The following is a 13472-nucleotide window of genomic DNA, read 5'->3' on the forward strand; positions in this document are numbered from 1 at the left end:
AGTGAAAATTCTGAAGCTCAGCGAGCCTATTTTTTATGGGGTAGCTTTGAGAAAATCATTCAGTAACGTGATTAATGAACTCCAGAGAGAAAGGTTCCATGGATAAAAATGTGTATACTAGGGTCATTCGTAAAAGACGGAATGTTTCTCTTGTACGAACATAATAAATATATATCATTTGGCACACACTTTCCCAGTACTCTACATCGGCGCCTTGAACGTTCGGGGCCATGAAGGCACGCTGCTAGTTCTCATCGCCCGCCGTTTCCCAGCAAGATATTTCGTCATCTTCAGAAAGCGGAAAGTCGAGTTTGATACGTATGAGTTCTACATCGGTCATGGCAAAGGTTTAACCCAATCTCTCAGCGACTCAACAGTCTGTTTACCAATTTATAGCCGTGAATGTGATCAGATCCCGGAAGTAACGTTCAGTAACATCTTTATCATAGATTACCCCAAGAACACCATGTATATCATACGGTCTTCACATTTTTCTCTTGCGAAAAATAAGGAACGGCTCGTCCTTCAGTCAACTCTGTTTAGCTTCAATGCTCACCAAGAGAGTAATTCTGCTCTACGACCTGTAGAAGGCATCTGCCTTGATGGAGTATGGCTGGTTAATATAGAGTGTAGCTACGACATTTCTCTGCGCTAATGCTCTTTATGTTACGAAAAAACCTCCGAACAGTAAACATTAACGTGTCGGGGCAATAGCACTCAACTCCGTTGCAGACCTTGGGGATCTGTGATGGTGGAAAATTGTCTCCCCCGTCGAGGTTCCTCCGTTTCCACGAACGGACGGTAGTGCGAGGGTGCCTTTTATGTAAGGGAGGTGTGGGAAGCATTCCACTGCAGGTAGTCCCTTTTGGTGCGGGCGGTAGGCATCCGCTCATTGTCCTGCAGAAGCTACATGCCTCGTGTAAGCAGACCAGGTAGTCGAAATCGAAGAGCGCCTTTCAGGCGACGAACTGGGTCATGTCAAAGTTGCACTAAGCCCTGGTCGTTATTTTAATGTAAACAAATTGAGAAACGCACTTTATAACTAAAGCATGTAAAAGGCGAGTCTTACAAATACAACAATATTGGGCATGAAATGGTCATTCACGGATAGAAACCTGCAGATCATACTAAAATGTATGACACAATTCTTTATTATGCCACATATTAAACCGTGCACAGTTATTCGTATATACAGCATGTGAAGGAAACTGGTTTTCTTACTTGTGTAACTCTGCTGCAAATAGCCATTACCATCGGACTATCCTTCTTTGTATTGGGTCACTTTCCCCAATAATCCCAAGCAATCCATCCAGAGGTGACTGTGGTTAAAGCGCCGGAGACCATTCGAGAGGAGCAGGTTTCAGTCCTCCTCATGACATACAGATTTAGGTTTTCCATGTGGTTCCGTAAATTAGGCAAGGGGGTGCGTGGTGGTTCCTCAGAAAACGTCCTTAGCAATTTCCCCTCCATTAATCAATCGAGCGAAGTGGTGCGTTGGTGAAACGCTACTTGTATTCGAGGAGACAGTTGTTCGGATCCTCATTCGCTGTTCTGGTTTGGGTAAGAGCTATGTTGTGCCCCCTCTCCCTTGCATTTTTCGTTGCGTATGTAAGATACATGTACGTAATATGCGTCAAAATACGTACCGGAGATTTGTCTATTATATATTATAGCTTTTCTGAACTCAAAGTATTAGATTTCATAACAAAAGTACGTTAAATATGGCCCTCATAGAGACATCGCTACATATGTCTGTCTCCACAGCAAAAATTGGGGCGGGGATGGGGAGAAGATCATTACCATACTCGTAGCGAATGCGGGGATCGTATCTTTCAACAAGACACCTCCGATTTCCTTCCCTAACCCGACCTAATACTACTACGTCTCTAATGACCATATCGGCAACCTTAAAACTAATCTTTCTTCTTTATACGTTAATTCTTTCGTACATAAACTGCACTTTACCGCCGGCCGCGGTAGTCTGGTGGTTCTAGGCGCGCAGTCCGGAACCGCGCGACTGCTACGGTCGCAGGTTCGAATCCTGCCTCGGGCATGGATGTGTGTGATGTCCTTAGGTTAGTTAGGTTTAAGTAGTTCTAAGTTCTAGGGGACTGATGACCACAGATGTTAAGTCCCATAGTGCTCAGAGCCATTTGAACCATTTTTTTGCACTTTACCTGGTATCCTGCCAATGAATCATAAGTTACCAATTTATCAGCGAGTGAGCCTACGTGACTTTAGTTTCTGCCCTACTAAATATAGACTTATATGTACGCACGTATGCGCTTGCCATGCTTTGTCGTTAAAGAATCCTCACTAGCTTTAAGAGTAAGTGTTGCTTAAAGCGCGTGAAGAACACTTAAATCCTTTTGTTAGTAGAAAATATGGACCTCTCTAAACAAGAAAAAATCAAAATTGATTGTAGTGATTAAGATACTGGAAGTTGACATAGATATTGAGTTATACGATTGTTTTTATTTCATATTGCCACGCATTTTTAACTTGAGCTTTGACTCCTTAATCGTGTAGTCGGAGGCCTGCTACATTTTTACGTTTTGTGGAGCTGGAGTGTAAATTTCTTTATATTTAGAGCTAGTTGCCAATTTTACACCGGGCTGGTATTTTGTCGGACATCACTTCCTAGTAGGTAAATTCATTTTTGGTTTTAGGTAGTTTAACTATGTTACAGAAATGATATCTAGGTATGTGAAGATCCTTCCATGTACTAAGCACACGGTTTAAGAAGACGACAGGGTGGTGGCTGATAGTAACACACGTATAATACCGAATTTTTACGAGTGGCATTGGTAATCCAGTTTTGCGTACAGTTGATCTACTTTTCTCAAATCAGTGGACCGCTTTCTGTCTGTCAGAGAAATTGATAAATCTGCACGGACTAGGCATACTTCCTTAGGGAAAGAACCACAGGAACAGTCTTGTAAAATTTTGATAGTGTATTTCAACTTCAGATCAGATGGGTGGTATCATTACCGGTTGCCACTTATTACAAGGTCACTATCAGATGATTTATTAAAAGGAAGGGTAAGTGGTATAGTAATGTACTAGATAACTAAATTACGAAACAAATTAACTTCTATACACGACCAAATATTCCTAAACACGTAACGTACAGTAATCCCCAGGCATCTTCAGCTGACGAGTGACTATGTAACGTGTTTAAGTACTCGTAGACGTGTCTGTGTGTACAAGTTAATTTGATTTGTGTCTTAGTTCCCTAGTATTTTTCTGTGCGCCTTTTCTTCCTGTTTAAATAGATCATGTGACGAAAACTTCATAAGAAGGACGTTTGAAAAGTCCGTGCAAAGTCCGAGAGATGGCACCACCAGCGCGTATCGAGGTCATGTTTAGTTAGTAGCATCTTTGGAAAGAACGCACACAAAGTTTCAGCCATATTGGTCTATTTCTTTGTGTTTGGCATTCGTGTTGTAATCAAGGAAGTCGAGTGATTGTCAAAAAATGGACGAAAAAGAATTTCGTGTGGTGATTAAACATTAATTTATGAAAGGCAAAACGCCTCAGGAAACTAAAGAGAAGCTTCGTAAACATTACGGTGACTCTGCATCTTCGATTAGAACAATTTATAAGTGGTTTCAAAATTTTCGGAGAGGCCATATGGGCACAAGTGATGCTGAACGTTCTGGACGCCCTGTGGAGGTTACGACTCCAGATATCATTGATAAAATCCATGATATGGTGATGGATGACAGAAGAGTTATGGTGCGTGAGGTTGCTAGTGCTGTGGGCGCCTCGGATGAACGGGTACATAATATTTTGCATAAACATTTGAACATGAGAAAGCTGTCCGCAAGATGAGTTCCGCGATCGCTCACGCTTGACCAAAAACGGAATTGTATGAAGAGTTGCAAGGATGGTTTGCAGCTGTTCAGGAAGAATCCGCTAGACTTTAAGCGTCGTTTCGTCACTGTGGATGAAACATGGATACATTACTATATTCCTGAGACCAAAAAACAATCTAAACAATGGGTTACCAAAGGAGAATCTGCACAAAGAAAGGCGAAGACCATTCCTTCGGCCGGAAATGTTATGGCGACTGTCTTTTGGGATTCGCAAGGGATAATCCTCGTCGACTATCTGGAAAAGGGTAAAACTATTACTAGTGCATACTATTCATCGTTATTGGACAGTCTGAAAACCGAGCTGCCAGAAAAACGCCGGGAATTGGACCGCAAAAAAGTTCTTTTCCATCACGACAGTGCACCAGCGCACACCTCAGCAGTTGTGGCCACAAAATTAATGGAAATAGGATTCCAACTCGTTTCACATCCCCCCTATTCTCCAGACTTGGCTCCCTCGGACTACTATTTGTTCCCCAATTTGAAGAAATGGCTGGCGGGACAAAGATTTTATTCAAGCGAGGAGGTGATTGCAGCAACTAATAGCTATTTTGCAGACTTGGACAATTCTTATTAGTCGAAAGGGATCACCAAATTAGAACAGCATGGACGAAATGTATGAGTCTAAAAGGAGACAGTCGAAAAATAAAAAAGGTGTACTCCAAACACGTAAGTAGTTTTTATTTTTGCACGGACTTTTCAAAAATGGTTCAAATGGCTCTGAGCACTATGGCACTTAACAGCGGGGGTCATCAATTCCCTAGAACTCAGAACTACTTAAACCTAACTAACCTAAAGACATCACACATATCCATGCCCGAGGCAGGATTCGAACCTGCGACCGTAGCGGTCGCGCGGTTCCAGACTGAAACGCCTAGAACCGCTCGGCCACACCAACCGGCGGGTTTTTCAAACGCCCCTCGTAGTGGACGAAAAACCCGTAATGATACCAGTTGTAACCAAAGGTAGAAATCAATATGTAAATGTTCGTTTGTTCAAAATCTGATTCCCCCGAAAGTACTTCACCGATTCCTTTGAAATTTTGACATGAAGTTGAATTCGAAAACGCACGTGTTTCATATACCTGTTTTTTTTTTATCTTCTTCTGCTTCGTTAGGAACCTTCAGGATCACGTATGGCTTGTTTTGCATGTCTTCTTTCTTCCTATACCTCTTCATTCTCTCGCTTCTTCTGTTTCTTTCTTCTTTTGTTAAGACAACATTGATTTTGGTGTCCGGCCACCTGTGACCGTCTACCAACCCTTTATTCTTCTCCCTGTCCTAGATTCTTTTCTTTTATTCCTACAGCCTTCCAGTCATCTCTGACTTCCTTCGCCCAGTTGTTTCCCGTATGACAAGTTGGATTCCTTAACTTCTTAGTCAACCTCTCCTCGTCCATCCTCATGATGTGCCCAGCAAAACGTTACCTCCTCTTCCGTATCTTGCTCGATATGAGTTCGATATTTTCATAGAGTTCCTGTCGTGTTCTGTCTATCCAGATATCCTCATGTTTTTGGTGCCCCATCTGTGTCTCAACATTTTCCGCTCCTCCAACTGTATACAAGCTCTCTTGCCGAGTGTGGTCGTTTCTGATGTATACAGAGCAGCATTTCTTACAGTTGGTGTGTAATGTCGCAGTTTGGCATTCTGTGACAGATTTTCTTGCCATCCGCTATTTTCAGCGCATACAGAAGCTTATGCAAAAGCTGTCCCCTGTCTACTGCGCTACTGTTGCGCTGTATGCCACCGTTATCTTCTCCCCAAAAAACGAAAACGTTATCTTCTCCCCCAAAAAACGAAAACGGTTGAGTTTCTCAACCACTTCGCCATCTATCTTCCAGTCGGACTCAGTGTTCAATGTCTTGGTCGTCTTATATGCAATCTTCAGTCCGACCTTTTCTGCTAGTTTCGGCTAGATTTTTAGTGCTGTCTTTGCCTCTTGTTTTGTCTCAGTAAGAGTGCTATGTCATCTGCGAAAGCCAGGCAGTCCACTGTTGCATTATGTTTGACCTTGTACCCTATTTGCATACCTTTTATCTTCATGTTACTATTTAATTGTCTCCATTGTCTCACTACTTCGTCCAACAGCAGGTTAAATAAAATTGGTGACAGTCCATCCCCTCGCCGGACTCCTGTTTTCATTTCAAAGCTGTCTTACAGCGTACTGCGATGCCTGATCCTGGCAGTAGTGTCGCTTAACGTTTGCTTCATTATTGCATGTGTTGTAGCATCCAGTCCTCTATTTTATAACACATCAAGCAGAGTACTTCCGTCAACTGAATCATAAGCCTTTTGGAAGTCCACAAATGTCACTATTGTCTTTTTTCCTTTCCTGTGTCTGTGTTCTATTATCCTTTTTATTCCAAATATCTGTTCTGTACAGTTCCTACCTCCCTTTTTAAAGCCACACTGATACTCTCCTATTGTCGGCCCCAGTTATTCTTCAACTCTGTTCAGCAAGTTTCTCGACATAACCTTGTACCCTGTTTTAGAGAGAGAGATGCCCCCTGTAGTTATCCGGTACTTTCTTGTCCCCTTTCTTGTGTAGTGATATTATAGTGTAGTGGTATTATAATGGCTTCTGTCCACTCTATGGGTATTTTCTTATTTCTCCAGGTACCCATTATTATGTTGTACATACTTCTTTCTATTTCAGGCCCACCCCATTTGATCTCTTCAGCACAGATACCATCATTGCCTGATGCCTTGTTGTTTTTGAGGTTTTTAATTGCCTCTGCTACCTCTGCCCTGATGGGTGCATTGTCTAGGCTATCCTGACTTTCGTCCCTAGAGTGTGTCCACTTTAATGTCGGTGCTTCTGCATTCAGCAAATCCCTAAATACCTAGCCATTTCCTCACACAACTCTTTCTCTCTTTTATTGTGTGCCATCTTGTCCTATTACGAAGGGTTCTTTTGCCTCGAAGCCTTTAATTCTGCTCTTCATTTTCAGAAAAAGACTCGTGATTTGTGTTTCTTGAAGCCTGTGTTTGCTTCTTCAAGTTTCTCATTCCATCTACTTCTCTTGGCATTTCTGATAGTTTTGCTAGCAATTTTTCTCGCATTCGAAGAGTCCGTTCTTTTACTTACATACATATATATATATATATATATATATATATATAATATTTAAATAATATGTAATAAATAAAAGGGAAACCTTGTTACCAAAAATATCAAGAAGTCCTTGACCGATTTACTTCAAATTTCTAACCAGTACACTAGTGAATATAGTGAAACGTTATTAGCAAACAGGAAAGTTGTTTCTATAGCGTGTCGTCATATGGTTAGAATACTGTTACGGAATCTGAATATGCGGTAACAATAAACAAGGTTCAAGATTAGAAAGGGGGGAGGGGAGGGAATGGAGATACATAGCATAAAGGAGGTGATGGTCAGAGGGAGGGAAGCAGGAGAAAATGGAGAGAGAGAAAGAAAGAGAAGACAGCTAGAGAAAAGGAGGAGGAGATGATGGATAGACGGGGGGGGGGGGGAGGGAGGGAGGGAGAAGGGTCCGGAGGAGATGGAGAGAGATGGAGAGGAGAAGACGGACAGAGAGGGGGAAGGAGGTGATGGACAAAAGGAAGGGGAAGAAGAAAGAGATTGATTAGGAAAGGAGTGGAGAAAATGACCAGAGACAGGGGAGAGGAGGAGATCAGGTATTATATCGAAATCCCATACATATTGGAAACGTATGCCTTTTGTTTCCTTTCTTTTCCATTTAACCAGGTGAGCCACAGAAACGCGTGGCCGGGGACGTCTAGTATGTGATAAGATTTATCAATCATTTGCGAAAGCCAAGCAACACATAGGATTCATTGTAAAATCACCCAGCTTGCTTATGTTTATTCCTTCTACTTATTTTTCCCCAACGTTCTATACCTCGTGGAATTAGGCGTACGGTTCTCGTCGCGAGCACTCTCATCGACAGATAGCGGCCTATGTGTGTGAAGTACGTCGAGCGGTGCTTCTAAGAAGCGATTTGTCCGAGCGCAGATACGATGATGATCTGGACGTGGACACTTCTGTTATCGCCGTCTCTTCCCACGGCGCTCCGTGCTAATTGCGCTGAATGTAAACGTCATCAGGAACAGAAGCCTGCTTTAAATTGCCGATGGGAGCGGGAGATAACGAGTGCGTGTCGGGAATGCAGCCCCGAGTCTGCCTTCCCATGGATCCCTTTTCGGGGGAGGGCGAAGGTTCCGCTCGGGGGAAATGCGAGCCGAGTGAGGCGTGCGGGCATTCCCCCCTCCCCCTGGCCTCGCGCCGTGTGACAGGTTGGCTGGGAAGCGCCAGTAGGGCCCGGGCACATGCGCAACAGCGTGGCGGCCCGTTCGCTCCCCGTGCTCACAGGGGCGGAACTGCCAGTCGCGTCCCGACCACAGTTGCAGGTGTCAGGTGGTCGCGCTCGTGTGAAACGCAACATGGTGACCGCGCTTCAGGAGTAGTCAGTCGCCCAGCGGACGCCGGCCGCGGCAAGTCAGCTGTGCTCTCGACAAGGAACGACGGCACCGAGGCTCCGAGAGACCTGTACAATTCGTGAGTAAATTACGGTACGGCCATCTGCAGTAATTAAATAGTCTTGATTTGTGAAAGGAGGGGTGCGTTCATAGTCTTAAGACTGCGATTTTGTGGATTTCTTCTGTACAAAATAGTCAGGCAAAAGCCATGTTTCTCGTCATCATCTGCCTAGACCCGTACACTCTTTTCACGTCGACGCTTGATTCAATGGCAGCTGCGAAAGCTTTAGGAGTTTATTTTGACCACTGTAAAGGCTGATCCAGTAGCGGCACGACTGGAGAATGTGCGACCGCGAAGTGTTTCTTTCGTCGTTGGAAATGTACAAAAATCGCTAGAATCCATGGCAGTTGAGAAAGGAGCACGAGAAACTAATTCAAAGATGTATTCACCCAAAACCTCTTGCTTAGCGTTCGCCTGATTCGCTGGCGCATTGCCTGGATAATAGAGCTTAGGTGTAGCCTTTGCGACTGATTATCTCGCATTGTTTCAAGGAGCTTGTTTTTCAAAATACTACCTCTCTCATGTCACCGTACTGCCCGTTGACGATCCTCCAAAACGTCCCCACGTTTTGGTTCATTGTTGCACGACGTTCGGCCGCTTCAGAACTATCGCACCGATGAGCGCACACTCCGTCCATATATCACACCCCCACCATCGCGCCCCTCTCTCAATTGGCGTTGATTTGCAGTGGGTGCCACACCACTGTAGAGGAAAAAACGAGAGTGATTTCTCACTGTTCGTAAAAGGAGAAACTATCATTTCTAGTTCCGAAAATCTAAGCATCATTTCTAGTTACAAAACGCTTTTAATGTGACAAGTACATTGTTGTCGTCTGTGTAACGCACACGCTAAGACTACCAGCACATATTTTAAGCCAAAGCGCAAGTTTCTGTCTGCTCCCAGTCCTCTGAAAAAGAATCTGATGACTTGGTACTTGAATGCACCTCTCGCATTATTGCTAGTAGAATGCATTATTATTTATGTTATCTTCATTTTTTTCTGTAGTATTGATTACAAAATCGTTCGCGTCTCCCGTTTTTCTGTATATGATCAACTATCGCAGACGTGGCTCCAGTAGTGTATAAATTGATGCAACTCATGCAATGTAATGGTAATCGAGAATGCCCGTCGAACAATTTCAGACACTACCATCACGTCTGGACAATCTAGACGAAAACGTAGAAGAGAGACGATTTATTCTCCCCAAGAAATTGTGGCTCGTGTTAGAAGGGTGTGCAAAAATCCTGCTTCCTCGAACCCATTTCTCACATAGACGTCGTGAGAATAAGGTACAAGTAATAGACTTGAGTTGGAGCAGTGTGTTTCCGTCGCTCTATAAGCGAATGAATTTGAACAGAGTTGAGTGGTAACAAAATTGGTCGTGTATTCATTTTTTTCTTTCTTAATTAACAGATGCAGATTTGGCTCGTGGATGTGTACATGCTGCCATCTTGTGCAAGATAATTGCCATAAACGAGAGAAAATCTGAAGGTACCCCATTAGTGCCACATATTTCAAATTGCTCACCGTAGTACAATGAAACAATACGAAATGCAAAGAACGCTTGAAATCATTTGCAGAGAAGGCTGCAATTCGTAGCGAGAAATTTAAAAAATGTCATCTCTGAGGGAACCTAAGTGTAAGACGCAAGTGCGACCTATTCTAGTGTACTGTTGCAGTGTTGGGCTGGCCAGCCGATCACGAGAGAGTTGAAGAAATTCAGTGACGCACTGCTATGGTCCCGTGGGTACAGTCCAAACGAAAGTATAACATATGCTTATACATGTAAGGCGATTTGTTCTTCCGACAAAAGACTATCAGGTAAATGTAAATCTAGATTAAGTGTGGTATCTGTATGAAGTTTGGCCAACAGTGGACGCCGTTTGTGTACAAAGAAGAGCAGTGCAAATGTCCTTTTTTGCTTGTTTGACTCAGAAGCGGTATTCAAGGCGGATCTAGGAATATCCTTTTGCACTCTGCATATTGCTCCCAAGGCATTAGTGGTTATGAAATTGTGTATTGTTACGTGCAGTATGGTGGCTGAGTCACTAGAAGTTGATCGGTACATCAGACGCGTAAATTCGCAGTTGGCACCCACAGCTGATGCTGCTGTTTTTATTCACAATATTTTGACGAGAAAAAGAAAAAAAAACTGCGCTGTTCGTTGGTTACTAAATTAAACGGACATGATGAGAACATTATCGGGTAGAGAAGTTAAGAACATAGTATCTCCATTAGCACCACACATTGTGTGTGTGTGTGTGTGTGTTGTACCGCCCTTCTAGTTGATGACTGCTTGCACAGTCACTGATGACAGTGGCATAACTTGAGGGTGGAACCATCTGCTGTCACTTGTCATTGTCATGTTAGAGAAGTTCGCAAAAAGGAAGCTAATTTGAGTAATTCTTCCAAGTAGTTAGATATCTAGTAGTTATTAGAGAGTGGAACTGGTGTAATGGACATGGCAGTTGTCAGTACAGAAATACAAGTAACCTTAGCGTTCAGTGTACCATCAGTATGAGCTCGCGAGCGGATATTAAGATCTTTCTGTTGATTCTTAGCGAGCAAGATAACACAATGGTAAAGACACTGTACTCGCATTTCTTAAGACACCGTTATAAACTCCTGTCCGGTCATTCACATTTAGGGTTACCGTTTAAATCCTTGTAGGTAAATACCAACATGTCTTACGAAAAAGGACAGTGCCGATATCTTGCCGCAATCCGAGATTGCTGCGTCTCTAGCCGTCTCGTCATCGAAGCCACGCTGAACCCTAACCTTCATCCCTTTCCTCTTTGCTCTGAGTCCACAGCTCGTGGTCTAGTGGTTAGCGTTGTTGCCTCTGGGATCACGGGGTCCTGGGTTCAATTCCCGCCCGGGTGGGAGATTTTCTCTCCCCGGGACTGGGTGTTTGTGTCGTCCTCATCACTTCACCATCGTTCGTGAAAGTGGCGAGACTGGACTGTGTAAAAACGGGTAATTTATACGGGCGCTGATAACCGCACAGGTGAGCGTCCACAATCCAAACATGTTCATCATCTTTGCTCTGTAAAAAAATTTCTCAAGAATTGTTGCAGAGGATGACGAGTAGTCTTTCGCAGGTGTTCCACTTGCATTACTGGCCGGATTAGAGAGAACGAAGCCGACAATAAAACATAAAAAAGTACTTTAGCAGACAGCTCCACCTGGTAACGAAGTATCGGAAGAGTATTTTCTTCGATGCTGTGTCGAATAATGTTAGCTATAGCCCTTAGGAGCGGTAAACCTTTAAAAAGGTATCAAAATTTGAGTAACTCAAATGTGTTGGTTTAGGGGATGTAGAAACAAATACGAAAGTAATCTCCGCTGACGTAGGCAGCTGTTAAGAAGGAAAGACCGCTGGCATTGCAGTTCTGTAAGTTACGCAGCGTTTTACTGTCAAGAAAATTATCCTGGGGAGACAAGAAGTTTATCATACGCCTCTCTCGATGAGGACGTCACACTTTGAGAGAAGAAACAAAAATTTTGATAAGGCCTAGTTCGACAGCCTTGGTAATTTTACTGAAAGTTGTCATTCCGCTTAGACTGTAGCAAAAATCTTTATTGTGTATTAGTTTACAGATTAGACCACACAGAAAAGCAGGTTTAATTACTTACGTGTGGCAGAGGTTCCTACTTAACGACATGAAGTTTTCATGTATGGCAGCATGGATCGAACATTATAAAATGAACAACATACTTACGGTGATATAGATCTGCACATTCTTCCGATCACCACGTGAGAACACATATTACCACAAGTTAAAAAGTAACAAATACTTCACCCTATGCTCACGATAGACATATAAGACAAGTACCATGTAACCAGCAACCAAATGGCGGAAAAGTGACAAAGAAATCGCATACAGCGAGCATACACTTGAGAGCGCAAAGGCGTTAGTCAATCAGAGTCGATATCATATGTTCATGAACATGTACACGGAAAGGAACAGAAATTATGAAAAATCTATTAAATCTAATGGAGTTGACAAATAAGACTGACACTTGAATAAAAGTAAGTAAAATCTAATCACGAAAGTACATACGCATCTGTTATGTCAAATAACATTAAAGTTGCTCGCCAGTCAAAAGAAAAGTGAACATTCGTTAAAAGCAACTAATGACAAGCTCTGTTAAATACAACCCATCTGATAGCAGCGTATGAGTCTTCAAGATAAAAGTGACTATGTAGTTACAATAAAATGGTGGCAATAAAAATAGTCATAACCTACGTAAAAACTGCAGGCGACTGAAACTAGTGACTCATACACATATAAGGGCGCTCTCGCACAAGTGTTGCGCGCTCTGAAATTACTCAGCGGTCTGATCTAATTTCCGACATTTGGCAGGAATCGTAATGGCATGGTTGAGCGCTGACAAGTGACTGCATAAATCGGAGCGTCGTGTCTGGGGAAGACGGATGGCCGAGGCGCCCATTGCCGATAAACGCCGAGCGATTTCCTTCCCAACCGGAGGTCCGGCTGAAGAGCACTGCTAATTGATAGCCTTGACATTTAGCTATTCGACGTCCCGATTTACCTACTCTGTTCTTTTCCCACAACTGCTTGTCATTGTTTCCAGTGCCGGCTAAATACAGTGGGGGGAGGGTAACTGGCTGATTCACGACTTCAGTGATGGTACAACTTCGCGCCGAGTCTGTTTACTTTGTAGCTTCCGCCACTAGTGCGTCTCCAGTATTTCAGCCATTGCCTTTCCCTTTCTAGTTTTCAATCACACCGAAAAATCTGGGCAAAACTGGAAAACTCACAAAGACCTTTCCTTAAGACTGCATAAAAAATATTTTTTCGAAGAAAAAATAGACTGTTTCATGTCTGTAATTCCTGTGCTCGTCCACAACACTGATTCACATTCGCTAAAATACCACTCAGTCCCAGAATTTTCATCTGCCACAGTTTTTACCTCTGTCAGTGTTCGTTAATATGAAAAATGTAGAGTTCCGTCGTTGTTCGGAGCCTACATTAAATTGTAGGTCTCTCTGTAGCTGGCAAGGTGAATCGGCTCAAAGTTCGGAGGGAAGCAATGGCTTACCACCTCCAAAAC

The 13472-nt window shown here is 43.2% G+C and overlaps 1 protein-coding gene across 4 annotated transcripts in view; it reads left to right on the forward strand.

Annotated features, from left to right (window-relative positions):
- The window catches only part of LOC126161647 (suppressor of hairless protein), a 214423-nt gene that overhangs the window by 130493 nt on the left and 70458 nt on the right, over positions 1-13472 (forward strand). The window contains exon 1 of one of the 4 annotated variants that reach the window (XM_049917632.1): positions 8230-8425. The exons of 2 other annotated variants lie outside the window; for them this stretch is intronic. The gene's annotated coding sequence lies outside the window, so the exon portion shown is untranslated. Of the gene's footprint in view, positions 1-8229; positions 8426-13472 lie in introns of those variants that run through there. One more of the 4 variants, XM_049917631.1, reaches the window with a different exon arrangement.

This window comes from Schistocerca cancellata, chromosome 2, assembly GCF_023864275.1.
Source record: "Schistocerca cancellata isolate TAMUIC-IGC-003103 chromosome 2, iqSchCanc2.1, whole genome shotgun sequence".
NCBI classification, from domain to species: domain Eukaryota; kingdom Metazoa; phylum Arthropoda; class Insecta; order Orthoptera; family Acrididae; genus Schistocerca; species Schistocerca cancellata.